Raw genomic sequence first — 16720 nt, forward strand, 5'->3', positions numbered from 1 at the left:
ATACCTTTCTGAGCAAGGGACTGGATGGTGAACAATTTTGTTTGCACCTGCAATCAATGAACACATCTCCACCTTCTTCCTTGGTTCACACGTGCGGCTGCCAGCAGACAGACTTTTTCCTCCACGTGCTGTTTCACCATACCCAATACACACCCATATACTCCCCATCCTGATGGGGAGAAAAGGAATTTATTTCATCAGGCAGATGAGGAAGTCCAACATGACCACTTTATTCTGGCAGCACATGGCAATAGCATGTGGCCAGCTGGACCCTTGCCATACCGCAGGGAGGATTTTCATGAAATTAAAATGCCCCTAGCCCACAGTGGAGAAAGCATTTTCCACAACGAAGCACAGAGACTGTGGATCCCTCAGTCCCCAGTAGCTGGAGGGGCAGGAAGGGGAGCTGATGCTCTTACTTCATTCTCACCAAAGCAACCTTAGCCAGCTAAATTCCGAGACAGGGCTTACGGCAGGTGTTAGACTCTATTCCTTCGACCTCTTACAGCTTCCAAGATGCAGCAGCAGTGTCCCTGTGAGGGAAGAGAGCTCTGAATTCAGGGCACTGCTGCCACGCGAGTTGCTGCAGCGCTCCTTTCACCCACCGCGCTCTCATTACGCAGCACCACGGGGCATTCACTCACACCGGCAGCGGCAGCTTCGCAGCCCTCCTGCGAGGGAGGGGACTTCGCTTCCAGTGAGATCCAGGATTTGCAATTAGTGCAGTTGTGCAGGACGCTGTTACTGAACCTGCCATTAACAATTACAGTTAACTGGTGGTGAGAGGACAGCATGAATTAAGGCACTGTCTGTACATCATACAGGTAGATATAAACGACTCTCTGTCAAGATACCGCACACCCTATCTCCAAACCCAGCCTTTTTGAGGCACTGCTTTTCATCCAGACCTGCACGGTGATTAAAATACATCAGTGGGACCAGGGTAAAATAAGACCATATGGGCTCAAGATCTCCTTCCCTGCCCTCCAGGGTGAGCCTGTCTCATAGCTATCGGTGAATTCTTCCCACTCTCAATGGCAGGTTTGTTTTTCTTCCCCAAACTGCCAGCACAGGAAGCTCTTAGACCAAAATTTCACTCCTAAGAGAAGTTTTGTCCCAATGTGGAGCAGCTGGAAAACCACCTACAGCTGCTTTCTAAGAAGTGCTCCTTCAAAGAGAAAACTACCAGCTAATCAAGGGCTGTCACCAAACCCCCAGTGCCTCAACCTCCACTGCCTGGCCTTGGCACTGCTGGTGGGAGCAAGCACCAGCAACAGCCACACTAAATATATAGGGGACCTGAGAGTAAAGGTGGATTCCTTGTGCTTACATGGGCTCAGAGATAATCTCACCGCAGTTCTCAGTAGAATTAATTCATGCACTGTGTGCGCAGTGCTATCAAGATATGAGAAGGGATGGATTACATAAATACACATTTGTCATGGGGAGTGGAACAGCTGAGACCAATTTTCATTTTCATTTTCGCTTCTGCACTTAGATACGCTTTGTAGATACTTTCCTTCAGCAAATGATTCAATCCATCACAATTAAAGTAATACAATGTAATCTTTCCTTTAATTGTTCCCTTTCTGCCAGATACACAAGTTCAAAATACTTTCAAAATACGTTCAAAGTAACAGTTAAAATAGAAAGATTATTTTCAAAATTAGCACAAATCTCCTAATGGGTTCAGAATTACATGCTGGGAGTCTTGCAACGCATTGATTTTTGGTACTTAATTTTAAAAGATTTCCAAGGTACGCCAGCATGAATCTGAGCTGATATTTCCCAGGAAACTCTAATGGACTTGGGTATTCAAACCTCTGAGAAGATCAATCTCCTTTCTGGTGCGCTGCTGCAGCCGCTCTCCTTCCCCACGTGCTCGGAGCAGCGGTGCCCAGCTGGGGCAGGGATGCAAGCTCTGCCTCCTCGTGGCAGCAGCCCACGGGCCCCACACCTCATCCACTTCCGCGGCTCAACAGCAAAGCAGTAGGGGAGGTCACAAACACAAGATCAGAAGGACAAATACAGGGAAAGATGCCAAGCAGAAATGTGGACGGTGTCTGTTACTTGCACAGCGGTGGTGAGGAAGAGGGAACGACCAGCCACACGCTGGGCTGCATGCCCCAGCAGCTTTGCTCGCTGCTAACTTGGGCAGGTTTGACCCACAACTTAAAAAATTTTACTAACCATTCACAGGCTTGCACAAGTACACGTACACACAGATAAGCCTGTCAAACAGCAAGTAAGAGCGATGCTCAGAGCGTCTGCCCTCTCCTGTAACCAGGAAACAAGTGAAAAAGAGCAGTTCGACATCACCCCGGTTAATGAATGTGATTTCTTCTATCCCCTCCTTCCATCTCCTACTTGTTCTCAGCTCCCTTCCTTGCTGTACCTACTGAATGATTGATTTCACATCCAAGCTCTGCAATGAAGCAATGCCAGCAGTGATGCCTATTAGCTGAAGAGCTGAGGACTTCCCAGCACGAGGCAGACCAGCACTCTCAGCAGTAGCTGGGGACACCAAGCGACGGCGTGCAACGCGCACACAATGCCCAAGGAGCTGGAAAGCAGCAGCAGGGTTCCTCCCCATGCTGCCCCAGCGCTGACAGCGGCCACCTGCTCTCACACATGTCAGCTCAGGCTCACGCAGCACGTTCTGGGAAGCAAATACGCTAAATTGTCAGTGCTGCCTTTTTTTTTTTTTTTTTTTTTTTTTTTTTTTTTTTTTTTTTTTTTTTTTTTTAACAAGTCCTAGAGTAATCGTGCTTTCCGTGAAACTTGGCTCCCCAAATTGCAGAGCTGCTGGTGATAATTGTAACAGAAATGGCATCCACCAGCATTGTAAGGATTCAAGCTTTCATTAGCTGTCAAAACAGGGTTTCATACAAGCAGCACTGTTGTTTCAGGAACCCTTCCTCAATAAAGGATTCAAAGGGAACCATACCCACACCAAGCCATAGATCTGCATGTTACACTAAAGCACTTGCCCTGGTCACCACAGCTATCCAGGAGCTCTGTAACTACTGAGCGATGTGAAGGATGCTGAAGTAATCAGCACATTCAAGCTCTTACTGTAGCAGGTATGCAGCTGCACCTGGAAAACAGCCTTAGAAAAGCAACTGGTGTAAAAGGAGTACAAATTCACAAGTTTTGCAAATGTCTCAGCACATCCACCACGCAGCAAGCAGTCTGTGAGCACACACGACAAGCTTTAGCTGGTCAGGATGGGTGCCAAAACCAGTAACATCCTACCTGTTAGGTGTCCCCCAGCTGAGCCTGCAGAAAAAGCACTGCTGCTTGTCCCAGCTGGGCTCGGGCATCCCTACGTTGTGCTGCAGCACCCAGCAGGAAGCTCACCCAGAAGACACCAGCCACGTCATGCCACACGTTATCTGTGAGCACACGCTGGAGAGGAGCGAAGGAGCAAGAGGATGGGGTGACAGCCCTTATCCCAAACCTCTCCCTTTCCTCCTGCCTGCACACAGCATGATGCAGGTGAGCCAGGCTGGTGAAGCAGCAATGGGACACCAGGGAGATGGTAATGGGGCTGCTTTCAGCACACAGCAACAGGCAGTGCCTCTGAGTGCAAACCACAGCTTCTGGAGTCAGTCCCCAGCCCAAACTGGTCTCAGCACAGGAGGAAGCTGACCGGTTGTGCAGTAACATATGAGAAAATGTGTCAGTTACCTATCAGGAAACGTGTCTCCCTACCTTCACGTAGGAGCTGAGGACCATTCTGCTCAGAACCACTGGATACAGCTATTTACAGCAGTGTTGAAGAACCCAATTCCTGTGTGGCCAAACGCAGAGTTACTTCACAAGGCTACTCTGTGCTGAAAACCCCCATAACCCTTCACTTACATACCCATAAATTAATACACCAGAACTTGTATTCTTACTTCCTGTGCATACGTTATTATTACCTTACCCCATCTGAAGATGGTGGAGCTAAATGAAATCCATGTTTAAATCACAGGTTGAAAGGAAGAAGAATCAATGAAAGCTCTTTCCATTATCTTCAGCAGAATTAGATGACAATCTCGATGCCCAGGTCCTATCACATTGTGTTACTATTAATATTACGCATATTAGTACGGGCAGCAAAACACAGCATTATATCAAATCCTGTCTGAACGGAGTCTTATCAAAGAAACGTCTGACAGAAAATACATCCTCCTAAAATAACCGCGGTATTTGCTAGTGGCACCCACACAGCGCAGCACTGAAACTCCTCGGCTGCTTTCCAAGCTCCCAGAGCAGCGACGTGCTCACAAGAACCACAAGGGCTGCTCTGCTCTCCCTCTGCGCAGCCACAAGCAACTCATCCTTCTTCCAGCACTGTAAAGCTTCCCGAAATGAGCCTGGTCTTACAGGACTCATTTAGACACATTAAGTTTTGCCAAGCTAAAAGCTAAAGGGTTATTTAGGATTAAGCACATTCGGCAGATCCAGTGAATTCCTGCCTTCCACACGCACCGTGATACTGGGGACACCGCACATCAGCAACCCAGCCAGGATGCACAAGCAAGGATTTGTGGACTACAGGGAGATACCAGGCACATTTAAACTGTAACAATAATACCTTGAGAAGTCTCTGCTGTGGCCTTACTTTTACAGTTTCAATGCTCAGTAGTACTCAGCTGCTCAGCTGAAGCAGGGCGCTGGTGCCACCTGCCGTTTGCTCGGGGCTGGCAGGTGAGCACGGGCAAATCAAACAACAACGTAAAAGAAAATGACATGCTAAATTGAAATCTGGCAGAAATGAAAATCCTTCAGATGCCTCGGGGTCTCCTGTGGCTGTTTAGGGACGAGAGTCTTAGACAAGATTTATTTACGTGGGAAATACCACAAAGGAATCCTTGCTGACACAGTCCTTAATGCCACGTGAAATTAACCACAACACCCTCCTGGAAGCAAAGGGCAGGAAAAAAAAACAGATACACATGCTTACTTTTAGGGAGCTGGAGGACCCGGCTCCCCCTGCCAGGGGTGAGGACAAGCAGCCAGGGGCCTGAGGGGCTGCAGCCACTGGCGCTCACCCCGCTGGTTTGTGAGATGCCCAGTTGGAGTCCTGCCCTCACACAGAAACACCAGTTTGAGTTTGACAAGTGAGGATCATTTTATCATTTTCCTGGGGCTCAACTCATATAACTCACTCTGTCCTTCCCAAGAACTATTTACTGACAGTTGTGCCCAGCCGGACAATGGGTTTCACGCCGACATCGGTGCTGCACCGTGCAGAGGAGGCAGGCAGCACATCTCTGACACAGCACAGGCAATGCTGCTTCTAAATGGAGCCACCGAGGCCAGCAGCACACGAGCAGGATGCCCGGGGGCCATGCGGGGAGCAGCAGCTGTCAGGGAGGCACGCTGAGCATGCATGGGGAGCTCCTGCGAGAGCTAAAAACAGAGCGGGCAGCGAGAGCCAGGCGCACGCCATCCGCCCGCTGCACTTGCTGTGGCAGCCTGTGGCCGAGGAACGCCACAAGTCCCTGCTCGGAGCCATTTCCCTGCCTCAAAATGCTTCCTGGGCACCCAGGGGACAAGCCAGTTGTAAGAGCAGTGCCGTGAGGGCCATGGAACAAGGCCGTGATGAGCGCAATCCTTCGCGCTCCGGCAAGTCACTTGCTGAGGGAAAGGCCGGGATAAAACATTGTGCTCTGAAATGCCTTGGCTCTGGTTGGGTAAAACCTGGACCCACACTCACTGGGAAGCTCTCTCAATAAATTCAGACATTTTGTGGAGCTGTATCACAACGCAGCCCGCAGAGACCCAGCTTGTGGGCACAGGGGTACATGGTCTCTGCAGATACCAGTGTCCTACCTAGGGCTGGCCAACTCCCACAACACTCCCCACTCCTCAAATTACCTACAGATAGGTCCATAGAGCTCAGACGGGCACAGCTTTAACTTCCAGTGGAAAATATATCAGATATGTGAAAACATCTGAAGTTAAACCCGAGGGAGTGGTGCCAGAAGGCAAGCACAAATGGGAAGATGGGCTCACCCTTCTGGAAGTTTCTGCCTGAACACCAAACCTAAATGTTGGCCGTAAGAATTAATTTACTTCTTACCATCAAACCTAGCCTAGGCACCAACTTGGCGGTGAAGCCACTCAGTTTCTCCCCAGGGCAGGTCCATTTCTTTTCACGCTAAGACCTCTTGTTGGAAAAAAAATAAAATAAAATTGTTCCTCATCTATCCCAGAGCCTGCCGTGCTATCAGCTGAAATGTCACTTCAAAAGCTCCTGACAAAGCCCTTCAGGAAGAAGGGCCCCCAGCATCTGCGACCTTTGCGCCAGCTGCTTTCCCATTTTGAGAAGGGTTTAGGATGGCTGGAATAGCCAGTTTCTTCCCACCACCCCTGCCTTCAAGCAGGTGTCAAAAGTTCATCTGATAATTACGCCATCGGGAGGTGGATAATAGTTTAAATTCCTCGGGCTAGATTGTCTAGCTGGAGGACCCGAGTCAATCCCGCTGGCTGGCAGTGGAGGTGCTCGTCCACAGGAGCGGAGAGCTGCACTTCTTGAGTTTGAGACCCCTTCCTCGGAGGTCTCAGAGCACAGAGAGAACTGGAGAGGCAAAACACATTCAGAGGAAGCAGGTGCAGCTCCCAGAGCATCCCTGCACCACGGTCTGTGATGGTAATATGATGTAAACATCCACCCAAACTGTAAACCGCACAGAAAGCCTGCAAGTGGCAAAGCTGCATCCCTGCCACAGCATTCAGAAAGCAACAAAACGAGGGTGGCTGGAAAGCTTTGCTCGGGGACATCTCGTCCTACCTGTGCACGTCTGCACGAAGTGATTCCCCAGAGCACTGCAAAGCAGCGTTTTGGAGCACGGGAACATCCCGGTGAACTTGCTGCACTGACGCTGGGCCCAGACACAACCCAGAGCTGCAGAAATGCCCTGGCTCCAGCTCCTCGCCTCCACGGTACCTCACCGAACAACACACCTTGCTTGATACCTAAACGTGTAATGGCAACATGCTTCTGCCACCAGACATTACTTCAGCTCCCAGGACTTTGCACAGCTTCCAGACTCAGTAGAAGTCTAACACGAAACTGCTGGAGTCAGCAAGGTGTAAACTGGCTCCACCAAATGCAAGCCGTCCCCTGCATTCCTCAGCATTTGGAGAGTGGGAGCAGCCCCTAATTTCTTTAATACCCTGAGTAAATAAAAAACGGTTTACATTCCAGATCTGTATAAAAGCTCTAAAAGCGGCCTGCTTCTAACAAAGGTTTGTCTCGCTTCTTTTTTTTTTTTTTCTGGCCCCCTTTCAAAGCAGAGAATCGCAATCAACCTGAGCTGGCGTCCTTCCAGCACTCAGGAGCACTACCAGGGTAAATTGTAAGCGACTCCAGAGCTGGCCACTATTGTATCCCAACACTGAGCCTGTTTTGTTCCAGCTAATGGTGCGGCTCTGCTGACTCTCAAACATGCTGGAGAGAATAAATTGCTGCAGTTTATTCCCATCCAGCTGACATTCCCGCCATGCCATCACTCACGAGCAGGGATCTGCACGTTAGAAATGTAACCCACCACCCCAGACAGCCCTCAGTCCTCGGAGGGGAGTGGGAGGAGAGCAGACTTTCCACTTCAAGACTCAGCGTTGACTCCATCCGCTGGCAGCGAGAGCCCCAAACCCAAACTGATGGCTTAGAGGTGAGTAATACTTTAATTTCCAGCATACTAATTACACTCTCAAGTTACGCGATAGCTTTTCAGGGGGTGGGGAGGAGAGGCAGGGCTGTGATTTGCCATTTCTGATCGTGGTGCTTCCCTGTCTGGCATGCTGAGCTCTGCCTTACCTGCAGACTCTTTGAGGGCTGGCGTTCAGGCATCCTGGCAAGCCAGGCGAGGCCACCCCACAGCATGCCTGCCTACTGGAGCATCTCTTACCCTCGTGCCCAGGAACCAGGCTGTTCCAGCCCCAAAGTGTGTGTGCATGGGGTGAAGCCATGATGGGCTCTCCCCTTTGAACACCTCACTCCATTAACAAGTTACTTTGCAAGCAGCCGATCCACCAATACTTCATTTAGTGCCATTCAGCTGCTGCTTTACACTCAGCTGGGCTGCAGGCTCAGGTGTGCTGCTGAGCATCTGCTGGGCTCCACGGCTTCTTCCTAAAGGTGGCTCACCAGCAGGTAAAAAAGAAAAGAGGAGGGACAGAGATGCTACAGGGAAGAGGGTGGCCAGAGAACGTAATGCGTATTTTCAGCGAGAGTCTTTTCATAGCACTGAGAACTGTATGGAGAGGGATTCCCAGAGCCATAGGCATGGGATCTGGATTTAGTCTTTCATCCCGTTCTACCTTTCAGCAGCAGCAGACTGTTCTGATCCTCTAACAGCACATCGTTTGCAACCACAGAAGTTCACAGACCAGCAAATTAACTCAAAGGTACCAGCATGAGTCATGAGAACACCTGGGTATTTCCTGGGTATTCCCCTACAGCAGCCAAGGAGGCAGGACGCCCTGTTCCTGCCCTGGCCATGCAGCAGCCACAGCACAATAAACATCTCACACACTCTGGTTAGGTCTTATCCAAAGGGCAGTGAAAATAAGGGACAGGGAGGGGATTTTTGAGCCTTCCAAAGTCAGATGAAAAAACAGCTGAGGATCAAGCGTTTCCTTGGCAGAGCAGGGGGGTTAGGTGTACCTGAGGGTAGGACCAGCCTCTTGGCGGGACCTTTATTCTCTCTCTGTTGCCTAGATGGCAACTCATCCTTTCCAGATTCGGCTTTTCAGCTGTATCAGTTAGAGAATACAGGGTATCTGAGAGCTTTTTGCATAATACTGTCTCAATTTGCTGTTGCTTCAAAAGGTAGTAAAAAAATTCACTGGTTAGTCCTCACTGCCTGAGAGAGAAACATCCATTCACCAAAAACAGTCAACAAGAACTGTAGCTCATCTCTACCTCTATTGCATCCTTAACTCTAAAACTTTGAGCACATTTATCAAACAGCTCTCTTAATAAGCAAACTTTTGGGGGAGAGGGGAGCAGGCAGAGACTATGCCATGCACTGCAGAGAAGCCTTCAGATGATCATTTCCTAACTTCCAAAGGCTACAGCTGATGGGGACAACCCCTCGCTGCCTGTTTGCAGAGCAGCTGGGCACCGCTGCCCCCTGCCCAGCAGGCACTACATGGGGCACTTCTGTTTTCCTGAGACTTTGCAGCCATTAGGCATTATAGCTTGCTTACAGGACACTTATGCACGAGTTTAGCAGACAGCCTCTCTCTGTCCTTCTCTGGCAGGCAGAAATTTCAAGCCTTGATGTATTTTTAGGACTTTTCTACCTAGGAAGTTGGTGTGTCAGCTGCCAAAAAGACAGAAACCTGAGCACCCACTGAGATCGCTTCCTAGATAGACTCCTCAGCAATCAGCATGATATCTGGTAGATCAAGGGACCACCAGCAGTTTAGGCTCAGGCCACCGGTGGTTTTCATTAGATGAACTTCTTACTGTAGAAGCCTTTTCACAAGAGGGGAGCAGAAAGTATATGACCAGAAAAGCTTTCTAGCACTTGTAAACAGAAACAGGTACGTGCCAGCATAAAATGCAATCTGGGGTGAGAAAAATAAGTCGAGTCTCACTTTTCTAATGAAATGGCATTAAAATCTGAGATTCCAGGCACTGCACCATTTGTGGTTCCAAAGCTATTGCTGTGGTTTACATCAAGTCAAGTGCATGCTAAACCCAGACCTGGCTTTCTAGCTTGCCTTTGGGTGGAAATGAACATATTTGCTTTAGCAATGCACTGAGGTTGCTTGGCAGGTTGACAGATTTGCATGACACCAGCTGCTTCCAGCTCAAATGCCCCACACGTAGCTAAAATTAGGCTGCTCAGATTTCCTGGAGGGGACTCTGCCGCACAGCCCACACCCAGCCTTCGTGTGGGCTCCCCAACAACAGAGCTCACTGCTCAGCACGAGCCAGGCACACAGGGCGTTGTGGAAGCCCAAATGCCATTGCTCCTCGCTTAAACTAACCTTTTGCTCCCCTTGAACCTAGGGAATGGCACGTGCCACTGTCATTAGAGCTGATGTGAGAGCTGAAACAGGCCGGTCTTCAGCTTCCTAGCGTCAAAACCAGAAAACACAGAGCAGGTGTGTTTATTGTGCATTTGAGAAACATCTGTGCAAGTTACTTAGTTTTATGGAACACTTTGCCAGCTCCATTTTCTATGAAATGGCTTGGGTTTTGTAAAATTATTTCCCTTTAACGTTTTCTTTGTACAGCAATGGCTTAATTTATGCTGCTTGAATAATGACAACTTGAGGAACTGACACTTTTAATTACATCATCTAATTCTACAAACATGCCTCTGAACTAGTGATATTCTTATTATTTGCACTTTGCACGCATGATTTATGCTCTGTATAAAAGCTCTGTGGCTGGAATAACTTTAAAAAAACCGGGACAGTAGCACGGGGACGGCTGTCCCCAGCAGCCAGACGGACACCCTGCTGCTGGGAGGCCAGCGAGCTAAAAAAAAACTCGGGGCATGTCAGTGAAACTGGAGATGAGAGAGCTTTAAATAACACTGGCCTCACAATGCAAACACTCTCAAGGGAAAACCTGGGTTTCATGCTTAATTTAAGGGTTTAATGTCACCCAGGGAATTTGCTCCGTGCATGGAAGCACTGGCACTGCCTGTCCCCACTGCTGGTGGCTCCACGGGTTGAACACGTGCCAGCATCACCAGTGTTGGTGGAGCTGACACAAGACAGGATTTAAGACCAGAAATCACAGCGGGCACAGAGGTGAGGTGACTCACCCAGATACAGCGTGGTGGCGTGGTCGCTGGTGGCCTGAAGGCCAAGTGCCACTGACCCTGTGTAGTGACTTCCCCTGTCCGGGGCACAGGAGGCAGCAGGGACAAGGTGCCAGGGTCAGGGCACAAAACTCGGTCACTCACCTCTGCTTTCACCTCGACTTTCTCTTCTGCACAGCAAGAGCATGGGCAGGCAGGGCTCAGGAGGTTTCATCTACAGCTCCACCAGCTGTAAAACATCAGGGCTGCAGGGCAGAAGGATCTGGCTGACTGTCAGGATACGCTGTGGGATGGCCACCCAGGGCACACCTGTGTTACAAGAGATGGCAGAAGCTATAGCAGGAGAAAGATATCATGCAGGTTCTGCAAAAGCTACCCCAGCTTACTATTTGCTTCTGAGGGTAACTTCTCTATTGGTATCAGCCTACAGACATCACATTTGAATGTGTTCCCACCTGAGGCCATGCTTTCTCTTGGTTCCTGTTCAATGCAATTTAAATGCTAGGCAAAAGAAAGAGGCTCTGGGACAGAAGAGGCTTTTTTTTTTTTCCACTTTGTCCATTTTGGTAATTACTAATATAGTACTGCCATCCTATGGTATTGCAGTCACAATTCATTCAGTGCTGTTCACAAAAATTGTCTTCATACGTAAGTATCGGGTCTGGTCTGGGGAGAGCAGGGATCAGAACACACCACGCGCTGCAGAAAGTGCAGATGTAATGCAGAGAAACAGCAAGTCATCGCGGGCACCGGATAGCAAACCCCTGAGTCATGCACAGTTCCATGCACTGACCACACGATTCAGATCTCCTAAGCCTGCTGGAATGAGATCTCCACCTCCTTGGAAGGTGTGCCCACACGAAGCACCGAGCTGGCTAGGCTGCGCTCTTCCTTGGCCCCATTAACTTAATCCTCCTGATGACTCACAGCAAAGTCACCACCGCACTCTAGGGTGACAGGGGCAACTGTCTGGCCGAAGAGCCTAAGGTGACTTTTTCTACTTCACACAGGGGGTACAAACCCATTTCTGGGACAATAGAGACCATTCCCACACAAGCATCACCCGACGGGAGCTGCTGAGGCTGTGCCCATTGCAGCGCCCGAGCAGCCGCTGCAGGCTGTGGTCACAGCACGAGAGCCTTCCCGCTGAGGAGCGCCCTGAGACTTATTTTACCCCCTTTGGACCCTCATGATTTCAAGTGGAAGCTTAGCATCTCTTAAAATAAGCTCTAAGCATCTTAATTTCGGTGCTTAAAAAGGGATTTGGTCACTTGGTTCTAGGAACTGTTTGACTCCAGTTTGACTCAAGTGTCCGATGTCCAGCGGCAGTTCAGCTGTTGCCCGAACAAGGGGTGGGACGGCCGGGATTTTCCAGCCCTGAGAAACAGCTGTACCCAAAGGAGGTGTGTGACAGGAGGGACAAAGTCAATTCACTCCTGGCCCTGTCTGCTGCCCGTTTCCAGCCGCTGGGTGAGGGGCCTGGCTCCTGTGGGGCAAGTACCCCACTAGGCAGCCCCCGAGCCCCACCTGGAGCCACCGGACTCACCCCTAAGGGCTGGAGCCAGGAGCCTCAAGGCAAGCAGGGGGTGATGTGGATGGAGAGGTGATGAGAGCCCCTCCTCTCACACCATACAGTGAGCAGGACATGTACCAGGAGTGATAACACGCCAAGTGCACACGTGCCGGCACTCTGCCCATGGACACCAACATCCCACAGGGTGTGGATGTGACATTCCTCGTGACGTTCTGCTCTGTACAGTGGTCAAACTCATTTTAAGCTCAAAGACTTCCAGGTATGGAGGCCAGACACACTTCTCAGCAGCTGTGCTGTTCTCCATGCTTGGAAGTCTTTGCAAATCCCACAGCAAGCTGTGGGATTAGCTGTCCTTGGAAGCCAGCTCACCTTTTTGTCTTTCCTGGACAGCATGTATGGCAATCCCCACAGGACTTCCACCTACAATTGTTCAGATGCCAATCTAAAATCTTACCTGCTTGGAAGAAGGCATTAAAATCCTAACACACACAACATGAACCTTTGAAACAGCACACTTCAGCGCTACATGTTCTGAACATATGCTACGAAAACTGCCTCGGTATTCAGCTGCAATTCTATAATTTAGAAGGGCTCCCATCAAGCTTCAAACCCAAGCAGGACTTTGCAGTTTCTGTAAATACCTCACCAATGGCCACAATAACCTCTTCAGCTGTTTGGTTATTTTCAGAATATCTCAGCTGATGCAAGCCCGCCCACCTCCCCATCCCAAGAGCAGCCATTGAGAATTCATTGCACAGCTTGAAACTATCACGGATTTCCCTGCCACCTAGCCAGTCATCTCAGGAGCCTTGCTGGGTGAGAAATGAAACCAATAAAACTGCTCTTTTCTCACGTCCTACAGAAGCCTGGGTATTCACCACCACCCCCCAGCACCCCAGGAGCAACAGAGAAGCTGCTTTCATGGCACATAATCATGTCACCAAGTAACTTGTAACTAGAAAACTCACTGCTGAAGTGGTGACGACCTCCCCATTTAGCCCTGTAGCACAGAAGACAGCTCAAGACAGTGCTTTTGCCTTCAATAAAAACTCATTCTTTGTGATCCTACTTTCAAATCACTGTTAATCTGTGTAGGGCAGTGCCACAAGACATCCAAGTGTCTAGCGTACACTCCCAAAGTTTAAGCAGCTCTGTAAAAATAAGCAACACCCCCAAGTGCATGCAGATGGCTTGCAGAATGCATCACTCAAACTGACTGAAGGCTGCTATCCTGTATTTCTATTTCAGCCTGTTTTCTAAATAAAAGGCATGCCAGGACATTAACATGCTGATGCAGTCTAGGCCTGCCCTCCCTCTAAATGTAGATTCAGAATCGCACTCCTCCCCGCTCCCCACACTCTTTATAACAGTGTATTTCAGATGCAGCAGATGCTCATTTTGATCCGAAAACAGATTTAATGGGTTTTCCATGATCTAAACACCTGGCAAAAGGGCTTCATGCAGCCTTAATACTTTCCTAACCCGATGTTAAATTTGTCCCTGTGTTGCATATAGCATAATTCTGCAGCCATGTCAACTATTCAGGTAATGCTAGAATGTCGTCATTATGGTTTATGTCAGCAGCATGATCTGTATGTACCTTGTAATCATTCTGGTGTTGGGTTGCAAAGGTCCCCGGACTCTTCATTTGGCTGAGTCTAATTCCATCCTCCTCACAAAGATCTAGGGTTACACTAAGTAAAGGTTGACATTTACAGGAGACGCTAAGACTGCTGGAACGACTCGCCAAGGTAAAGCCCTGGCTGTGTATTCTTTCAAGGGCGTAAGCTGTGCGGTGCCAACGTTTCTGCTAGCCCACTGAGCTCAGCGAGGCAAAATGGGCTGGGGGCATGGCCCATGGGGAGCCCAGAGCTGCATAGTGTCACCACGGTGCTCTGGCAGCGCTCAGGGACAGCACCCCGGGTGCCTGAGAACAGGGAGCTCAGGAGGACCTGGAGCTTCAGACTAAAAGCTGCCTTTTTAGGTGATGAAGCTTTTAAGGTTGTTGGTTTTTTTTTTTTATATATATATATCCCTTGAACTCTTCATTACCCAAGTCCAACACTAGCTGTGAAAACACACAACACCCTCACTAGAAGCAAACTGAACAAGGACCACGCAATGTGAGATGAGAGCACAGCATCTAACACGGACTGTGCACATCAGGATGAGTTGGGCTACAAATCAGGGTGCTGCAAGCAATGCCATCCTCATGGACGGTTTCTGCTTCAGACAGTAAACATTTAGAGCAGGCACAGACTTCCCTATCATGGAGCCTCCTCTCAATAAAATTAGGAGGATCCTGCTTTGGCAAGGGATTAGCCTGTCCTTCCTTGAGCTTGGTAACTGCAGCATCACACACATAGCTTCTGCTATTCCCTGGGTGAACGCTGACTGCTCTGAGTGTTGCATGGCACCAGCCCAGTTTCACTTGCAGGTTTGACAGCCATCATCTTTGGCCATGGTCTCTGCCACGTCAGGTCTTAGCTGCAATCACCACTTTGTGAATAATGCCACACAACTATTTGTCTTGAGCACAAGTGCATAAGCTAGTGCTGGCATTAGCTGTTTAGAGCTAAAGAGCAGAGCCCATTTTATCACAGCTGGAAACTTGTCACAAGTGGGCCATCCTCTCTCTAAGATCTTGCCTCAAGCTTCATATAAGCCACGTCCCACCCCCTGAGCAAGCCTCCTGAAGCACCCCACCATGCTTCAGCCTTAAACCCCAGCCTGCCACAGCCTCACGTCCTACCACTTCACTTACCCATGCTCAGGGCACATCTGTCCCTTCTGTTTGTACGCACGCTTTCCCCAATTCAGAATTGATCATGGATTTGAAACAAACAAAAAAAAAGAGTTGTACAGAGTGGAACAGCCAGGAGTGACAGCGTGCCTACAGGAGAATTACGTCTTTCGTTGTACAGAAGTAAAGGGCTGTAGGTCATACAATGCCACTTTGTTAACACTGTTTCAGTTGTGTGGGAAGACCTTTAAAGCAGGTATGTCAGCCCACAAGTTCCTTTAACAACCTGCACGTCTGATTTTTACCACCCTTTTTCTTTGGAAGAAAAAAAATCAGCCCATTTTACAGGTACTGAAAACCGACTACACTGCCCATCACCTGCTAGACTGCAAGGAGGCAATGCCAAACATCACAGGGATCCAGGGTGGACTACAGCCAGCATTGGTTTGTGGCGGGAGCCCAGGGCAACTCAATAACATTGGCTTCCCTTGCCCTCCCTCCCACATCCAAGGATTTAGGATTATTCAGCAGCCCTTGCATCATAGCACAGCCCTGCTGATGGTTGTGTGATACAACCTTGGACAGGAGCCATCCTCGAACTGCTTGAGGGATACTTATAACTCAAGAGCAACAGGCAGAAATATGAAGGCCATGGGTGGTCTAAGTACATGCGTAATTGCTCTGCTGGATCAGGGCCAAGGGCAGCGCCGCAGGTTTGAACGAGGCACAGTGACATGTTCTCACCAGGGATGTCCAAATGCCCTAAAGCAGCCCATTGTCTCATGTGGCTGCCTATGGTTGTCAGGTGGCTGCACCAGGCCACTCCGACCAGAAAGCAATCAGCCTTCTCTGTAATCTCTTTTGATTGTTTTGGAGAAGGACAGAAAGCAGGGAGAGAGAATACATCTCAGATAAATTATTTGGACCAAATCATTATGCAAAGCCTCAGAAGAGTTCAGATGTGTACACTGATTTTGTTTTTATAGCCAACCGACCTGTCAGAGGTACCTAAAGCCCAGTCTGTGGAGGTGCCTCCATATCTCTGCACTGTGCTCCTATCTGCAGCTGGTTAGATACTTCAATCAAAACACAGAAAAACCCTATCAGAACCCTGAAGCCCAATTTCATTTGTTAACCCTGTACTTTGCAAAGGTCCATACCAGTAGCCTTGGTTAAACACCGCCGTGCTCTGGAGGTGACCTAAGCCTACTCTCAAATACTGAAGGATGCTACTATTTTCTTTGGCACGTACCACTTGCTCTCTGAGCAGCATACGTTCTGTTCACAAAACATAGCCATTGTGTCTAAGGAAAATGAGACGGCTCTAAACACGCTGCCTTATGTTTGCCTCTTCAGGTTCCCAGGGTAAATCTGAAGGCTCAGCCTCCTTGCAAGACTCAGCATCCTGGCAGGGCCAGGGGAATGTCACAGTAAGTGCAAACGTTGTGTCAACTATATTCAGCCTCTTAAAGTCCTTGTCACCATCCTGCCATATTTTTTCCCCCCCACACACTAGGAAAAAGTAGAAAGCCACCAGCATTTTGCTGACCATTGGTTCCTCAGCCAATGAAGTCTTTAGCAGCTGGTCAGTCCCCCAGAGTTGTACCACTTTAATTCAGTCATTACCTATTAATCTTCAAAGAGCACTTTACACATTTT

The 16720-nt window shown here is 49.1% G+C and overlaps 1 protein-coding gene and 1 long non-coding RNA gene across 27 annotated transcripts in view; one reads left to right on the forward strand and one right to left on the reverse strand.

The window, feature by feature from the left end:
• The window catches only part of LOC101794131 (uncharacterized), a 61099-nt gene that overhangs the window by 26064 nt on the left and 18315 nt on the right, over window positions 1-16720 (reverse strand). For 11 of the 24 annotated variants that reach the window (XR_011803442.1, XR_011803439.1, XR_011803449.1 and 8 more), the window contains 2 exons: window positions 10929-11093; window positions 431-3793 (listed from right to left, as the gene is read on the reverse strand). This is a non-coding gene — a long non-coding RNA (uncharacterized lncRNA). Of the gene's footprint in view, window positions 1-430; window positions 3794-4954; window positions 5080-10928; window positions 11094-16720 lie in introns of all 24 variants that reach the window. The other 13 variants (XR_003500515.3, XR_003500528.3, XR_011803436.1 and 10 more) reach the window with 12 other exon arrangements.
• The window catches only part of MYOT (myotilin), a 29279-nt gene continuing 20039 nt past the window's right edge, over window positions 7481-16720 (forward strand). The window contains exons 1-3 of one of the 3 annotated variants that reach the window (XM_072023571.1): window positions 7481-7670; window positions 10022-10116; window positions 16418-16491. The gene's annotated coding sequence lies outside the window, so the exon portion shown is untranslated. Of the gene's footprint in view, window positions 7671-10021; window positions 10117-13006; window positions 13135-16417; window positions 16492-16720 lie in introns of all 3 variants that reach the window. The other 2 variants (XM_072023570.1, XM_027468479.3) reach the window with 2 other exon arrangements.

Source organism: Anas platyrhynchos, chromosome 14 (assembly GCF_047663525.1).
Source record: "Anas platyrhynchos isolate ZD024472 breed Pekin duck chromosome 14, IASCAAS_PekinDuck_T2T, whole genome shotgun sequence".
Lineage (NCBI taxonomy): Eukaryota > Metazoa > Chordata > Aves > Anseriformes > Anatidae > Anas > Anas platyrhynchos.